Genomic DNA, 18568 nt, shown 5'->3' on the forward strand with positions numbered 1-18568 from the left:
ATGGGTACAGAATTCAATCCAGTTTGGGGGGTCTTCAATGGAAGATCCCAATATGAACATTAGGGATTTCATTGAGATCTACGACACCTTCAAGTTCAATGGTGTTTTTGAAGATGCTGTGAAGCTGAGACTATTCCCATTCTCTGTGAGGGACAAGGATAAGAGTTGGTTACACTCTCTACCAGCTAGTTCGATTACTACTTGGGAAGATCTTGCCCATAAGTTTCTTACTAAATTCTTCCCTATGGCGAAGACAACTGCACTCAGGAATGCTATTACTCAATTTGCGCAGCAAACGGAAGAATTGCTATGTGAAACTTGGGAGCGCTACAAGAAGATGCTTAGGAAGTGTCCTCATCATAGAATGCCTGATTGGATGATCATCAATTATTTTTACAATGGGTTGGGATCACAGTCCAGACCCATGCTCGATGCAGCATCAGGCGGAGCATTATGGGCAAAGAGCTATGAGGAATCTTATGATCTAATTGAACTGATGGCTGCTAATGAATATCAGTATCCAAGCCAGAGATGTCCACAGGGCAAGGTAGCAGGAGTTCTTAAATTGGATACAGCTACGGCTATCATTGCTCAACTAAAGGCGTTGTCTATGAAGATCGATTCTCTGGCTAACTATGGTGTTAAGCAGATAACCAGTGTTTGTGAGCTATCCGCAGGTTCGCATACGACGGAGCAATGCGCTATATCTAGTGACTTAACTCAATTTGTGAGCAACTTTCAGAGATTGCAGCAACCAGTTCCAGACACTTATCATCCTGAGAACTGGAATCATCCTAACTTCAGCTGGAGCAACAATCAGAATGCGATGCAACAGCCGTTCCAACAGTTTGGAAATAAGATATTCAACCCTCCTGGTTTTCAGCAACAAATTACACCAAAACAACAAACTCATGGTGCATGTCTATCTTCGAATGAAAAATCTGAATTGGAGGAGTTGTGGCTTATGTGCAAAAACAAGGCTCTTATATGCCAAAGCCAGGCTATTTCTATCAAGACTCTGGAGAACCAAATAAGGAAAATTGCTAATGCCTTATTGAATCGACCACCAGGAACGCAACCTAGTGATACAGAAACAAATCCAGGCAAGAGGGAAGTTGAAGAACAGGTGAACGATATCACCTTAAGGTCTGGAAAGATCGCAAGCCCCCAAATTCAACAAGACGAAGAGCGTGAAAAATTTCAAGTTTCAGAAAATACAGTTGTGGCTGAATAAGAAGTGCAAAAGGAAGCAGAGTTGGAACCAAGGAAGACTACTATGGAACACACTCCTCCTGAGGGTAATACAGGGGAGGAACAGATCTATCCTCCACCTTCTTTTTCTAAGAGGTTGTAGAAGAAAAAGCTGGATAAGCAGTTTGAGAAGTTTTTGGAGGTGTTCAATAAACTTCATATCAATATACCTTTCGCTGAAGCTCTTGAACAGATGCCTAGCTATGCTAGGTTTATGAAAGTTATTCTCTCTCGGAAAGTGAAGCTCGATGACTTAGAGACTGTTGCTCTAATGGAGGAATACAATGCTGTACTGCAACAGAAGTTGCCTCCGAAGCTTAAAGATCCAGGAAGCTTCACTATTCCTTGCACTATCGAAAACTTGTCATTTGACAAATGTTTATATGATTTAGGAGCTAGCATCAATCTGATGCGCTTGTCTATCTTCAAAAAGCTTGGTCTGCCTGATCCGAAATCAACAAACATGTCATTGCAACTAGCTGACCGTTCCATCGCTTATCCACGAGGTATAGTGGAGGATATCTTGGTCAAGGTGAATAAACTCATCTTCCCTTCTGACTTTAATTTTTGATTTCGAGGAAGATAAGAAGATTCCCATCATCTTTGGAAGGCCATTCTTGGCTACAGGCCGAACTATGATTGATGTGATGTATAAAAAGGAGAGCTTACGATAAAGGTTCACGATCAAAAGGTCACTTTTAATGTGTTCAAGGCAATAAAGTTACCCACAGCTAAAGAGGAGTACTTTAAAGTAGAGTGGGTAGACTCTTTCGGGAATTCGGAACTTGAACAATTGCCAAAGTCAGAGACCTTAGAGAGATCCTTAATGGGGAAATCAGTTATTGATGATAAGGAAGGAGCAGAACAACTGTAGGTTTTGAATGCACCTCCATGGAAGAGGAAGTTGGAGATGCCATTCGATTCTCTTGGGTTAGCGGAGCTGAAAATTTCTCAGGAACATCTCAAGCCGTCGACTGAAGATACTCCCACACTTGAGCTCAACCCACTACCAGATCACTTGAGTTATGCATTCTTAGGTGCACCCTCTGACAAGGGGTTGGGATATACTTTTAACGATGTAGAGGGTGATCGGCCGGTTTTTTGCCGTGCTTACAGATGGTCCCTCTCGTGCACCACAGGCAGTTGATAAGACTGGTGTTGGTGATGCACAGTATATAAGATTGACTAGGAGTATGGAGGCCATGCATGTCATCCACCGATATTTTGCTGGAGATTTGACACACGCTTTCAGTACTGTTTGTCGAGACACTGGTGGTGAGGTTGATTGGCCACCTGATCCTCCACCTGATGAGGGTGACTCTCCCGCTAATTAGGTATGCCTGAAATCCTTATTATTACCTTCAATGAGGACATTGAAAATTTTAAGTTTGGGGGTGATAATGTAAGGATTAGTAGTGTGTGTCCATATAGATTCATATTGCATGTTTAGTTGTAGTTCATTCATATTTTTGCATGATTATTCATTTAGGACATATTTGTTTATTTTTATGTGAGTTCATATAGTTGCATTTGCATGCATATTTAGCATGATCCCTTAAGATGAACTATGATATTTGATAAGTTGATGTTGATTTGAGTGTGGTGATGACCAATAGAGGGATGTTTAAGTCCTAATAAATTGATTTGCATACCAGAAATAAATATTTTCACAAAGTCTTATAGGGTTGCTTTTGATCTAGATCATGATCATACTTGTTTGTTGTTGAGATTTAATCACTTGGTTATATTTAGAATTTGTGATATTCTCGTAATGACGTAAAAACACTGATTTTTTTTATCTGGAGAAAAACTTGGATTTCATTGCTAGTTGTTGTAAGGCTGAGCGTCAAATGGCTAGTAGTCGTCTCATATTTTTATGAGTAGTCTAGGGTTGAATGAGATGGAGCGAAACGCACTCATTCAGAAACTATTGAAAAAAAAGAAAAAAAAAGAAAAAAAAAAAGAAAAAAAAAGTATGTATTTATGCATAATTGATCAAGAGTGAGATGTTTAATACTCGAGTTATTAAGTTCTAGGGGACTTTGTGCCTAGTGACCTAAGGCTTTTATAGTCTGGGATCCGCTAACCTAACGCTCGCTACATGGGTATTATTGCATAAGTCTTTTGGGACCTCATTCATTGCACGGTCAAATAAGCATCTTTGTTATGTGTTCAGTAATACTGTGAATCCTTGTATAACTCTAGTAGAAAGGAGGTGTTGTGAGTCATAATGCGTTTATTGTCTATTATGTTTATAAACTTTTGATTGTTTCGATGATAGATAAGTTATGGTTATTGACCTAGTATCGAGGGATATCTGTTAAGCATTCCACACACGAACGTTTCTAGTTTGTGAGTTGGTTTGTGGGATTTATTCGAACTCTGTTTTAAGTCATTGCATTCTTAGAGGCATTGGCTTATTCATTTGGTTATGGTTATTCTGAGGGGATCGATTGTATTATTATTTAGTTACATTCACGTAGTTGTATTCATGCATTAGGTTTGTTTTGTAGTTTTGAGTCTGTTTATGCTAGAGGACAAGCATTGTTAGATATATTTGATAATGTCAGGTCTAATATGATTTGTGTTTAGTTTTCAGATCTTACTTAAACAGGACAAATCAGTACTTAACTGGAAATCAGCACTTATACTGAAGTCAGAACTTAAGTTATCAGAACTTAAGGTTCGGGAGATATTTATCAGGAGATAATATCAGGACTTAAGGAGACTTTCAGATAAGGAAGGCGGCTGATTGAAAGGAAAGAAGATCAAGACAAACGCAAGAAGAGATATACATGAAGAAGGAATTCTATGAAGAATAAAATACTTGGAAGAAAAGATATCTGATTGATATATTTTAGGAAGCAGAATTATATTCCATATCAATTAGTGATTATCTTGTAATTGTGTAGTATATAAACACATACATAGGGTTTATACTATAAGTGTTATCATTATCGAGAATAATATTCATTGTAACCCTAGCAGCTCTCGTGATATTTTGTTCATCACTGAGAGAAGACAGTTCCACATTGTAACAGTGTTTAATAAAGTTTGTTTTCTGTTACTTGTGTTCTTTGAATTCGATTTGATTGTGCTATACACTGTATTCAACCCCCCTTCTACAGTGTGTGTGGCCTAACAAGTGGTATCAGAGCCTATCTGTTAACACACAAACAGTTTAAGATCCAAAAACAATCATGTCTGAAGCAGAAACTCCAACCAAGCCCACCAAAACTGAAGAACTCCAAAGACTCTAATCCATAGTCGATATGAGGCTATTAGAGTTCCCATATTGAAACCATCTGAATACCCCATATGGAAGGTGAGGATGACTATGTTTCTGGAAGCTACAGATCCAGAATATCTTGACAGAATCAATGAAGGACCTCACAAGCCAACCAAACTCGCAGTTGCAGTTGCAGGTGAAGCAGCAAAGTCTGTGCCAAAGGAGAAGAGTGATTACACTGCTGAAGATATCGCATCAATTGCTAAGGATGCTAAGGTACGACACTTGCTGCATAGTGCCATTGATAATGTAATGTTAAATAGGGTAATCAACTGCAAGACTGCAAAGGTGATATGGGATGCCTTGGAGACTAGATGCCAGGGAACTGATTCGATTAAGAAGAACATGAAGACTATACTCACTCAAGAGTGTGAACACTTTGACTCAAAGCCTAATGAGTCATTGACTGATTTATATGACAGATTTGTCAAACTCTTGATTGATTTGTCACTAGTTGATAAGGAGTATGATCTTGAAGATTCAAACCATAAATTCCTGTTAGCTCTTCCTGAAAGTTGGGATTTGAAGGCCACAATTATAAGAGACAACTATAATCTTGAAGAAACAACTCTTGATGAAATTTATGGAATGCTCAAGACTCATGAACTTGAGATGGAACAAAGAAGCAAGAGGAAAGGAGGAACGTCAAGGACAGTTGCTCTTAAGGCTAACGAAAAATCCTCCAAAGCACCTACCTCAAGGAAAGGCAAGGGAAAAGTACTCATCACAAAGTCTGATACTGAGTCATCAAGTTCTGATAGTGATGATGACTCAGAAACTGAAAGCTTGCCTGAGATGGATGCTGATGAAGAGATGATGAAGCTGTGTGCTCTTATGGTGAAAGGAATCACAAGGATTGCATATAGAAAATTCAGGAAGGGAAAGAAGTTTTCCAAGAAAGGTGCAAGTTCTGATAAGAAGAGTTTCAGAAAATCTGAAGGCAAAGGAGGGAAGTCTGACAGGGGAGATTACACAAATGTCAAATGCTACAACTGTGGTGAGAAAGGCCACATATCTCCTGATTGAAAGAAAGTGAAGAGTGACAAAGGCAAGGCTCTTATCACAAAGAAGAAAAGCTGGACAAACACTTCAGATTCTGAAAGTGAGGAGAACTATGCCTTGATGGCAAATGTTGATAGCAGTTCTGAAGCTGCTGAGTTAAAGGGCAACAGGAAAAACATCCTAGTTCTGGACAGTGGATGCTCAGGACATATGACTGGAAATAAAGCCCTGCTATCAGACCTTGTGGAGAAAGCTGGCCCAAGTGTTTCTTACGGAGATGGAAACATTGGAAAAACACTGGGATATAGCAATATCAATCTTGGAAATGTCATCATTGAGAAAGTAGCTCTGGTCTCAGGAATTAAACAGAATCTGCTCAGTGTTAGTCAAATCTGTGACAGAGGTTATCATGTGGATTTCTTTGAAGAACACTATGAAGTTGTAAGCAAAAGGCAAAGTTGTTCTGAAAGGATACAGGCATGGTAACATTTATGAAGCCAAGCTTTCAACAAGTACTGATGGTTCTGCAATCTGTCTGTTGAGTAGAGCATCAATTGAAGAAAGCTGGAATTGGCATAAGAAACTCTCTCATTTAAATTTCAACAACATAAATGAACTAGTCAAGAAAGATCTTGTGAGAGGACTGCTAAAATCAGTATTTGCTCCTGGTGGCCTTTGTGATTCATGTCAGAAGGCAAAACAAAGAAAATCTTCATTCAAGAGCAAGACTGAATCATCAATTCTTGAGCCTTATCACCTACTACATGTTGATCTATTTGGTCCAGTGAATGTCATGTCTATTGTAAAGAAGAAATATGCTATGGTCATAGTGGATGAGTTCACCAGATACACATGGGTGTATTTCTTGCACACAAAAAGTGAAACTGCATCTATCTTGATTGATCATGTCAAGCAACTGGATAAATTGGTCAAAGATTCTGTGAAGATCATAAGAAGTGATAATGGCACTGAGTTCAAGAATTTGATCATGGAAGAGTTCTGCAAAAACCATGGAATCAAGCAGGAATTTTCTGCTCCTAGAACTCCTCAGCAAAATGGAGTTGTTGAAAGAAAGAATAGAACTCTTATTGAAGCTGCACGAACTATGCTTGATGAAGCAAAGCTACCAACCTATTTTTGGGCTGAAGCTGTGCAGACTGCTTGTTTCACTCAGAATGCAACACTCATTAAGAAGCATGGAAAGACACCATATGAGATGGTGAAGAAAAAGAAGCCAAATCTGAAGTACTTTCATGTATTTGGATGCAAGTGTTTTTGTTCTTAAGACTCATCCTGAACAGCTATCCAAATTTGATTTGAAAGCTGATGAAGGAATTTTTGTTGGATATCCACTTTCCACAAAAGCCTTCAGAGTCTAAAATTTAAGAACAAGGGTTGTCATGGAATCTATCAATGTCTCCTTTCATGATAAGAAGATTACAGGACTTGAAGATTTCAATGATCATGATCAGCTGAGATTTGAAAATGAAGTCTTAAATTCTGATATTGTAAATCCTGACAGTCTAAATCCTGATACTGCAAACTCTGATGGATTAAACTCTGATGTTATTGAAAGTGTGGTGACTACGCCAAAGGAAGATGCACCTGTGCAGGGGGAGTATACTGAAGATACAACCACATCTCAAGAAACATCAGAACCTACAACTAGCTCTTCAAGTTTTGATTCATCAAGTTTTGATAAGCTAAGTTATGATAAGTCTGAAAACTCAAATTCTGAAGGATCCAACTCAGAGAGCATAGTTTCAGGGGGAGCATCAGAAAATGTTGATGAAGATAGAATGGATCATGGGGGAGCATCCAGTTCTAGAGAAAACCTTCCATCTACAAGGAAGTGGACTAAATCACATACACCTGACTTAATTATTGGAAATCCTGATGCAGGTGTCAGAACTAGAACAACTACATCAAGTGAGTGTCTCTATAATTCTTTTCTTTCTCAGACTGAACCAAAGAAAGTGGAAGAAGCTCTTCAAGATGCTGATTAAGTGCAAGAAATGCAGGAAGAGTTAAATGAATTTGAAGGAAATAAAGTATGGACCCTAGTGCCAAGATCTAAGAACAGATCTGTTGTTGGTACAAAGCGGGTGTTCAGAAATAAAAATGATAGTGATGGCATAATAACAAGGAATAAAGCAAGGCTGGTTGCAAAAGGATATTCTCAACAAGAGGGAATTGATTATGATGAAACATTTGCACCAGTTGCTAGATTGGAAGCCATACGGATATTTTTGGCTTATTCTGCTCACAAAAAGTTTACAGTCTTTCAAATGGATGTGAAAAGTGCTTTTCTCAATGGAGAATTGGAAGAGGAAGTATATGTTGAACAACCTCTAGGCTTTGTAGATACAAAACTTCCAAATCATGTCTACAGGCTTGATAAAGCACTTTATGGCCTTAAGCAAGCTCCAAGAGCATGGTATGAGACTTTAGCTTAGTTTTTTCTGGAAAGTGGATTTAACAGAGGAACTATTGACAAAACACTGTTCTACCTCAACCATGGAAAGGACTTACTTTTGGTGCAGATATATGTTGATGATATCATTTTTGGTTCTACAAATGACAGACTTTGCAAGAAGTTTGCCAAACTGATGCAGTCAAGATATCAAATGAGTATGATGGGGAACTTAGCTATTTTCTGGGCCTTCAAGTCAAGCAGAATGAAGAAGGCACTTTTATTTATCAATCCAAGTACACCAGAAATTTGCTGAAGAAATTTGGAATGCAAGATTGTTCAAGTGCATCCACTCCCATGGCCACTGCAACAAAATTGGATAATGATACTGGTATATCACTAGATATTACTGATTACAGAGGTATGATTGGCTCACTACTCTATCTAACTGCTAGTAGACCTGATATCATGTATGCTACCTGTCTTTGTGCAAGATTTCAAGCAGATCCAAGAGAACCTTACTTAACAACTGTGAAAAGAATTTTCAAGTATCTTAAGGGAACAGCTGATCTGGGATTGTGGTATCCTAGAGAATCAGACTTTAAACTAATAGGTTACTTAGATGCAGATTTTGCAGGATGCAAAATTGATAGGAAAAGCACAAGTGGAAGCTTCCAATTTCTTGGAGGCAGATTGGTTTCTTGGTTTAGCAAGAAACAAAAGTCAATTTCCACATCAACTGCAGAAGCAGAGTACATTGCTGCAGGAAGCTGTTGTACACAGATTCTTTGGATGAAGAATCAGTTACTGGATTATGGGTTGACATATTTTAAAATCCCTATTTACTTTGATAATCAAAGTGCTATTGCTATGACAGGTAATCCAGTTCAACACTCAATGACAAAGCACATCAGCATTAGGTACCACTTCATAAGGGAACATGTGGATGAAGGTACAGTGGAATTGCATTTTGTTCCAACAGATCAACAACTAATAGATATCTTCACAAAACCACTGTGTGAAGCTACTTTTACAAGATTGGTAAATGAACTTGGAATGGTTTCAGGTTCTTTCTCTAAATCTGCTTAGTTTTTGTTCTAATGCATCAGATTTTATGATCAGTATTTACAGATATTACTATCTTTGTGTATTATGTGCATAAATTGAAAATTGATTAAGTGCTGATTGTTGTCTGATGTGAATTTCTAAACTCTGATAGTGATATGAATGCATCTGTGACTATTCAATCCAATGAGGATAAATGTGCTAGATGCTGACCTAGTAGTCTTTAATATACTAAAGTCCCATGTTTGAAGTAATTGTTTATGTGGAAATCTTTTAACATAAGTAAATTCTAATATTGAGCTTAGTTGAAGTTTACTTTGTGTATCTTATTACTAAGTCAAAAACTAGAATAGTGCTTCTTATCTATTAAGTTCTGATGTTAGTAAATCTGATGGATGTACTAAGTGCTAATAAGCCTCACTTATCAAAAGAAAAAGAAAAGCAAAGAAATAAAAATCAGGTACTCCTTTGAGATCTAGAGTAAAATTATGGAAGGGACGACCCAAGTGCATTGCTGGTATTAAGTAATATGCATCAGAAAAGCAAAATAAATATTTTCTTGGTGACTTTTCACACTCTATGATTACTGGAGAAATACTCTGATAATAGCATAAATTCTGATAAGCAGTCGTGACTCACTTACACTGAGAAGCCAGTGTAAAATGGAATTTCAAAATATGCATAAAATAAGCACAGAATAGTTGAGGTGGATTCATGCATGAACTCATTCTAAAAGTAGACTTAAGAACCATGATAGATTTTGAGCAAAGTTCTTATTTATGCCTTATTTCTAAGATGTACTGAAGTGAATCAGACTTTAATCTTTATCTGATATTTAGCTGATTGCACACACATACACTCCATATGAATGATGAAAATTACTGTGGTGATAAATGTTGTTTTAGATGAACAGTTTAAGTGTCAGTTGCATAAATTCTGAGGACAAGCTATGATGGAAATTCTGATGATTAAGTTCTGAAGAAACGAAATCAGAATTTGTGTGAAGAATTACAGAAATAGGCATTCACTTTTCGAGTTAAGGAATCATTTTCTGATGACTGTTAAGTTCTGATATAAGTCTAAGTTTTGATATTAAATCCTGATTCTTTACTTGACTTATTTGTGGTTAAATCTGAACCAGTCATATTTAAAAATCAGAATATGTTTGGGTGAGTTATAAATAGTCAACATAATTTGGGTTCATGGTACTCGTATATGCACAGTAATTTTTTACTTGTTTCGTGTGCTCATTACTCCTGTTTAAGATTCCAATAGCTGTCATAATTTCTCATCAGTCTAGGGAGATGAGGTAGAATTATTTTTACCTATAACCATTCAATTATTCTTGCATCTCTTGGTTATATAAACCAACACCTCATTCCAGCCAACACATCTCTCATTTTCACTCAAACTCATTTTTTTTACTCATCAAAAACATGGTTCGTTTCAACTTGGTTCTAAACTATGACACTTTTTCTATCGAGCTGAGTTGTGCTAAATGGCAGCAGGAGTGGCATGTCACTGCCATTCCTGATAAAATCTGGGACTCAGTTCCCTAGACGTTCTCACAGACCTCTTATTATTCTATATGGACTATCATCACCATCTTGAGCGTCTGGAAGAGGAAAGGAGAGAAGCTCTCCAACAGCAGGAGCAAATCATTCATCTTGCTGTTCTCTTTGTTGAGAGTAGGAAGAAGAATTAATTGTTATCCATCCATTTCTCTTCACCGTCAGCTTTGTCAGGCTTCTTAGCTTAGGACTAAAGTTGTTGATGTTAGGGTTTGTAGCTTAGGACAATCTTGTAATGTTAAGCTTGTAATTTAAGTTTCATGAAATGTATTTGCTTAATATATTAATGAAATTTTATCTTTTTACAAGATTATGTCTATGAGCCGTTTCATATTCTGATGATATTTTAAATCCTGATACTAACCATATCCTGATAACCTTTTTAGCTCTGATACAAATCAAGTTCTGATTCTGACATGGCAGTATTTATTTACTTGGTTTATTTATGGTCATTGTCTCACTGGTTATATTTTTACAGGATATTGGTCAAGCAGTAATAATAATTTATTTAGTGGGAACGGTTTTCAAATTTAAAATAAAACTGAACGTCCTTGATTAATGGGATTACTATATAAGTGGAACGGTTTTTTCCCTTGAAAAACTGTATGAGATAAGTAATGATTACTGAATACCCGTGCCCATTAATTATCTTTTACTGCTGCATGTCTAATAGGTGTCTCAACAGTTACTTTTTTGTGTATAATTAAAAGAGAGAAAAGATTGTAAAATCTTTTATTTACTTTCATATTTTATCTCTCTCTTTTTACTTTTATTCTCTCTCATCTACTGACATTTTTTCATACAGACTTTTTATCAAACACCATACAGGAAATTTTCTTTCTCACGTAATTCTCATGGCACCCAAGGACATAATTTTTGATGGAGCTACGTTTATTCCTAATAACTTCTCCGCTATTCTTAGCAAGTCAGAAGCCCCATCTGAACTTCACTTCATTCAGGACTTTCTTGCTAGTTCTGATATTGGGTATGCACTGACCGAACCCGAAGTAGTCTCTGGTACTCAAGTACTGGAGTTCTGGAGAAGCGGAGTATATGATGATGGTGGTGCTCAAGGAACCCCAAGTATTATTTTTTCATCAGGGGAGGATGAGTATGTGGTGACATTGTCTACGGTTCGACAAGCACTGCAGCTACCTGAGAAATGTGTTTATTCTACTGTTGAAGAGCCAGTTCTTCAAAACATGATGGCTAGTCCGGGATATGAGAGGACATTGGCAAAGCTGGGCTAGTTGAAGAGATCTTTCATAAGGAGGGAATGAAGTTTCTTCTTTGATTGCATAACCAAGGCTTTGCAAACAAATATTCAAATTTCAATGCAATTCCCATATTCAGCCAATAAATCGGGTATGCTCTCATAAATCAAACTGATTTTGACTATGCAAGTGATGTCTTAGGTTTTATTGGAGATAGAATGACAGAAGATAGAACTACTGTTTATTTTGCTAGATTCTATCAGCTTATCTATAATTTATGTTGTGATAATAAGCCCCAATCTGCTAGTGAATTAATTTCATCATTCAGACTAGCTAAAAGAGCTTTTAATGACTTATTATCTACTGATAATAAGAAGGCTGTGTTAAGACGCCTCTTAATTCCTTTATCTGTCAAACAAGCCTTAATAACCTACGATCCAGTTAAATACACTGCACTATATCCTGATGTTCAACCATCTGAACCTCATCCATCAGCACCTACCACCTGAACTCCACCACCTTAAACTTCCCAACCTCAACCTTCAGAACCTACAGTGCAGCCTTCATCTTCCAAACCTAAGAGGACTAAGAAAGTACCTCAGACACAACAGAAGAGAAGGAGTTTCATTCTGCGAGATGAATCAGATGTTGAGGAATAGGTTCCTGTATCAGAACCTGTTGTTTTAGAAGCTGAGAAGGTCTCTTCTCAGAAGGTTATTGATATTGGGAGTTCTAGGCCCCTAACAAGGCTTAGAAAGCGTAATTCTGATGATACAGCTCCTACAGCCTCCTCAAAAGCTAAAAGATTCAAATCATTGGCAAAACGGCCTGAAGATTCTGGTAAAGGAATGGAAGCAGCAGCTAAGGAAGGGGATCAAGAATCTCTGATCTCACAAGACCCTATTGAAGCTCATAATTATCCTAGTGTTGATCCAGACCTTCATGCAACTCATCTCTCTCCACTACATGAGCATGAAACTACTCACATTCTCACACCTCCAGTATCTCCAGTACATGCTGATAACGAGGGGCCAAGTGATGAAATTGACATCCATAACTTGGAAGTGCCTCAGGTTTTGAATTTAGAAGCTCCACCAACTCAAGTCACTCCACCAACAGCACCAATTCCTGATGTTGATTTTAATCCAGAATTGCCTACAACACCTTCTCTGCATCTAGATACTGAAGATCAAATTTTAGGTGAGCATCAGAATATGGCTGTTGATCAGAACTTAGTTGGAGATCAGCACCTAGAGGATGTTGAAGCCTCCATAGCCTCTCATACTGTTCTTTTATCAGAGGATGCTGAAGATGTTGACTCTGTAAGTTCTGATGCTGCAAATGTTGATGATACTGGTAATGCTGCTACAAATGCAGATGCTGATGCAGCTGGTCCTTCTGGACATGCACCTCTACAAGCTCCTTCAAAAGCTGAGATAGTCAAAAATTTTGTTACAGGGGAAGCACCAGTACCTTGGATTGACACTCCTAGAGGACAGGAGTGGACTAAAGAATGGAACTCAGTCAGTTTTGTTCCTTCTGAAAAGATTCTTGCTCAGCACCTGGAAAAAGCTGATGAGATGCTAGTCAATGATGATTTCAAGACACAGCTAAGAGTTACTGCACTTAGTACAAGGCACCTTCAAGGTCAACAATCTGTAACTCAGGCCAAGGTGGACAAGATTTAAGAATCCTTGAATCAGCAAGATACAGTTGTCAAGCTGGACAAGAAGATGTTTTTCAAACCTACCTTTGACAGAATTTTCTATATTGAGAAAACCCAAGAGAAGCAACAGTCTCAGATTGATGACATTTTGAAAAATCAAGCTTCTCAGCAATCTTAACTCAATGAGATCCAATCCTCAGTGGAATTTCTTGTCTCTCTTCTTTTACCTGCTGATGCCAAAAAGGGGGAGAAGGTAATTAAGTCCAAATGCAAACCTGTTAAGACACTGAAGGGAGAGGATGATATTAATGACTCAGGAAACTCTGGAAAGGGTGGAGGTCGTGGTCAAGGTGGAGGTCTCTCATCAAGTAGAACTGGAACTACATGTCAAAGAACAAGTTCTGATACTGGGAGAAGACTAACTTCAGATACTGGTAAAAGGATAAGTTCTGATGAACTTTTGGAACTTGATGAAGAAATTTCAAGACAGTTATTTCTGAAAGAAAATCCAGGAATGGACTTTGAGAGTCTAAAGGAAGAAGAAGCTAGACTTAAGTTAGAAAAAGTCATCTCCAAATCTGAAGCTTCTGTTGTTGAAAAGAAACTTCCTACGGCTAAAGGCATTGTGATAAAAGAAAGGACAAATCCTGTGGCAACCAAGGCCAAATCACAATTTCAGAGAGATCCAGAGATCCAAGGGAAAAGAAAAGGTTGGTGAACCTGTAAAGGTTTATGTGCCTCCTATGGATGAAGGAATATCTGATGAAGATGTTAATCGTACTCTGGTTTCAAGGAAGATTTCTTAAACAACCTCTGACATGGCTCAAGTTGTTCAGAGTCAAGATATAGTAAGTTCTAATATGACACTGAATCAAGCAACCTCTGACATAGCTCAAGTTGGCTTGATATCAGAAGATAAGTCAAAGGAAACCTCTGACACTGCTCATGTTAAATCCTCAAAGTTACTCCTATCAGAATTCACTAAAGCCAAACAGACTCAACCTTTAAAGACTGCAGCAAGTGGTTTTGAAGAAAGAGTAGTTACAGGAAAGGAAGCAAGAGATAAATCTGGATTGGGTAGTATTGATGAAAGAAGAGTGCAGAACACAACCAATGATCCAACTTCCTTAAGTGAACCAGGTGTTGGAGCAACTCCTGAAAGATTAAATCAGCTTGAATCTGTATAGATGGTTTATCATACCTTCTTGAAAGAACACATCTTGCTATATTTCATGACAGATGGAAGGGTTTACCATATTAGGCAGAATGCTATACCACTGAAGTATTATGAGGAACTAGAACATGTTCTATTTCTACTTCAAGTGAAGAACAGATTAACAGATAGTGCTGCAAATTATTTGAAGACTCAAATTCAGAGACAGAAGAAGCTTTATTCTGTAAAGTCTGACAGCACATATTGTCCAAAGTACAGAGATCACAAGGGTGATATTATTGAGATGAAGCCTAACTCTGCTAAGATTATAACTACCTTTCTGAGTTATAAGGCTGTAGAATTCAATCTTGAGTCTGACAAGGCATATTTGATCAGACTGGATCAGGAGATAAGGAAAGAAAAAATCAATGATCTCAGATATGCTATCTTTCAAACTGGTGAAGATACTACAGAGCTTAAAGATGCTAAAAGGAGGATGATTGATGAACTCCAATATATTGAGAGATGTTTGTTAAAGAACTATCTCAGAACAACTCCTGACATTGAAGAGATCAGAAATTGAAGCCAAGTCAAGATCTACAATTTCTTACATTCTGATATGTATACAGACTAAATTTGTTATCAGAAGTTAAAGTTGGTAAAGTTTTAAGGACTACAAGTTGTAGTTATCTAGTCAAATTCTCATGAATTTGTACTTAATGTTTTTGACATCATCAAATATCTGTTAAACTTGTATATTATGCTAATTTATAAGTTGGGGGAGATTGTTAGATAAATTTGATAATGTCATGTCTAATATGATTTGTGTTTAGTTTTCAGATCTTACTTAAACAGGACAAATCAGTACTTAACTGGAAATCAGCACTTATACTGAAGTCAGAACTTAAGTTATCAGAACTTAAGGTTCAGGAGATATTTATCAGGAGATAATATCAGGACTTAAGGAGACTTTCAGATAAGGAATGCGGCTGATTGAAAGGAAAGAAGATCAAGACAAACGCAAGAAGAGATATGCATGAAGAAGGAATTCTATGAAGAATAAAATACTTGGAAGAAAAAATATCTAATTGATATATTTTAGGAAGCAGAATTATATTCCATATCAATTAGTTATTATCTTGTAACTGTGTAGTATATAAACACAGACATAGGGTTTACACTATAAGCGTTATCATTATCGAGAATAATATTCTTTGTAACCCTAGCAGCTCTCGTGATATTTTCTTCATCACTGAGAAAAGACAGTTCCACATTGTAACAGAGTGTAATAAAGTTTGTTTTTTGTTACTTGTGTTCTTTGAATTCGAATTGATTGTGCTATACACTGTATTCAACCCCCCTTCTACAGTGTGTGTGACCTAACAAGCATCGATTCAAGTTTGGGGGTGTGATAAGTGGATTTTATATCCACTTGGAACGCTTTATTACAAGCTTAAATTGGTATTTTGGACTCAAGTTGTTGGTATTTTGATGTGTTTTTGTGTTATTGCATTTCAGGTATTAGTTAAATGAAGAAAGGATCTTTGAAAGGAAATATGATAAAAAGTGATCAGAATTGGAAGCCTAGGCCACTGTCAAGTTGTAGAAAAACTCGTTAGCTTCGCGTGGGCAGTTGAATCGCCTAATTCTGACGAGTAGAACTCAAGTTATGACTAAAACAAGATTCATCAGAATTTTTCTAGACAGGCTGTCGGTGCCCGCCTGCTGGTATCAGGCGGCCGCCTGCTGGTGGAGGCGCCCGCCTGCTGGTGGAGGTGGCCGCGTGCTGATGTGCGGCTGACTTCACTGATTTCGCTGAAAAAACCTTTTTTGAGTGGAATTTGACGATTTTAAGGGTCCAGGTCCAATATGGGTTTATATATACTTAAAAAAAGGTTTTCATCATCCCGGAAGATTGGGATACCAATGAGAAGTCCTAGAAGCACAAAAAACTCCGAAAAAGAAGTTCTTGTTTTGAACTTGTGATTCTTTGCATTAGTTGTAACTTTGGATGCTCGTTTTCATTCTTGTTGAGACTGAAAGAGATGTGTCCTAAGTCCAATCATGTATGAGGATTTAGAAATAACTTTTATGTAATCTGTTTTGATTTCATTGATATTAATAAAAGACTTATTTTGGTTTTATTGCGGGCTTTATCTATTTTAGTGTTTAAATAAGATATACCATAGTTTAGATCATAATAATGAGACCTAAAAGATGATAACTCTGAACTTAAATATTTCCTGGTCGTAGGATTACTAACTAGTAATTGGCAATCCGCAAAGATCGGTACATACTATGCTTGCTTCATTATGAAGGATGTCTGTTCTCATAGACATTTGTGTGGTGACACTATAGCTAGTATGTAGGTACTTATTATAGAATAAGTTCACTGAACATGACTCACACAGATGAACAACTGATGGAGTTCACTCACGTGTCAGCAAATGTTCACATAGTGATAGTTGTACAAGTATCCTTAGACTTGAGGTCATCATAGTCATCTTGTGTACACTGAACTATACTTTGGTTTAGTTCTTAGTCTCCAAGGACAATAATAAGGGCTCTACTAGGCGTAGGAATTTGTACACGAAGATAGTGTATGATCAATAAAGGATCTACCCCTTCCAGTGAAAGGAAGAGAATGTTCAATGATGATCCACTTATGCTAGTTCAGGAATCTCTGGCCAGAGTGAATGAAATTAGAAAGGAGTTTCTAATTCACATTAATTAGAACTAAGCATAGTGAATGGGAAAGCATATGATTAAATAAGATAGGCTTGACACGAGTTCCATGCCTTGTATTTAATCATGACATTGCAGGGTAGAAGGAATTAATTGTACGGTAACTATTCACTGAATAGGTTCTTGGTATTCTAAGCAGTGAATTCGTATTATCCGGATAGTCGCGATATGCTGAGAAGTATCCCTCAGGATGTAGAATTAACATGATTAATTAATTAATCATATTTAATAAATTACAGAATTTATATAAATAATGATAAAATAGTTTTATTATTATTTATTTCTAGTACCGGCTTAATATTGAACCTACAGGGTCACACCATAAAAGAGAATGATTTAATGGTGGAGGAATTAATTAATAATGGCGGGTAATTATTTATTTGTGAAATAAATAATTAATTAGAAAATTTAATAATTGATTAAATGAGATTTTATTAATTATAAAATTAATTAAGAAAAGTTCTTAATATTATTAATTAAGAATTTAATTTTGGAAATTAAATCAAGTGAGAGAATTATTTTTCTAAAGTGTTTAGAAAAGGGACTAATGATTAAAAGGTGTTTTAATTATTAGTTAATTGGTTAATAAGAATAATCAATTAAAGGGTTAATAATAATAATATTTTATGGGAAAATTTTCAGCTGAAAATTTTGCCTATAAATATACTATTATAAACCCTATTTGCCTCAACCCAAATAATTCATCCTAATTCTAAAGTAGAACAAGAGGGAGGCAACTAATTCCCTCAACCTCTTCCTCCACCATCACATTGTACTCTTGGTGGATACCGGTGGAGTGCTTCACACTTGAGGAGCAGCTGCTAGGGATTTCCATTCATCGTTCTTGGATCGCTATTAAAGACCTCCATCTTTCTATTAACGTAAAGCTTCTTAAGGTAAAAATACTGAACTACGAATTAAATATTATTTTTCGCATGGATCCTGCGGAGGGTTTCGGTTTTTATTTTTAAGATTTAAATTTACGTTTTCGTTGCGTTTATGTGCTAAAAACCCTTGAGAACCTAGATCTCGTTTATTCGTACTTTAATTATTATTCAATTTATTAAGACCTTGTTTATACCATGCTTTCATTGGAACCATGGTGAAAATGAGTTCAATTATGGGCTAATCGTTGTCATGGGATTCTAGTGGATTTACTTATGGATTTCTATAGTTAATTTGTTTCGATATCTTGGTGT

General features: G+C 36.8%; 1 non-coding gene across 1 annotated transcript; it reads right to left on the bottom strand.

Annotated features, from left to right (window-relative positions):
• Positions 1–259: 259 nt before the first annotated feature.
• Positions 260–366, bottom strand: LOC141705218 (small nucleolar RNA R71). Its single transcript, XR_012568256.1, has one exon. It is a non-coding gene; the product is annotated as a small nucleolar RNA R71 (small nucleolar RNA).
• Positions 367–18568: the final 18202 nt, after the last annotated feature.

Source organism: Apium graveolens, unplaced genomic scaffold, assembly GCF_009905375.1.
Source record: "Apium graveolens cultivar Ventura unplaced genomic scaffold, ASM990537v1 ctg8652, whole genome shotgun sequence".
Taxonomy (NCBI): Eukaryota; Viridiplantae; Streptophyta; class Magnoliopsida; order Apiales; family Apiaceae; genus Apium; species Apium graveolens.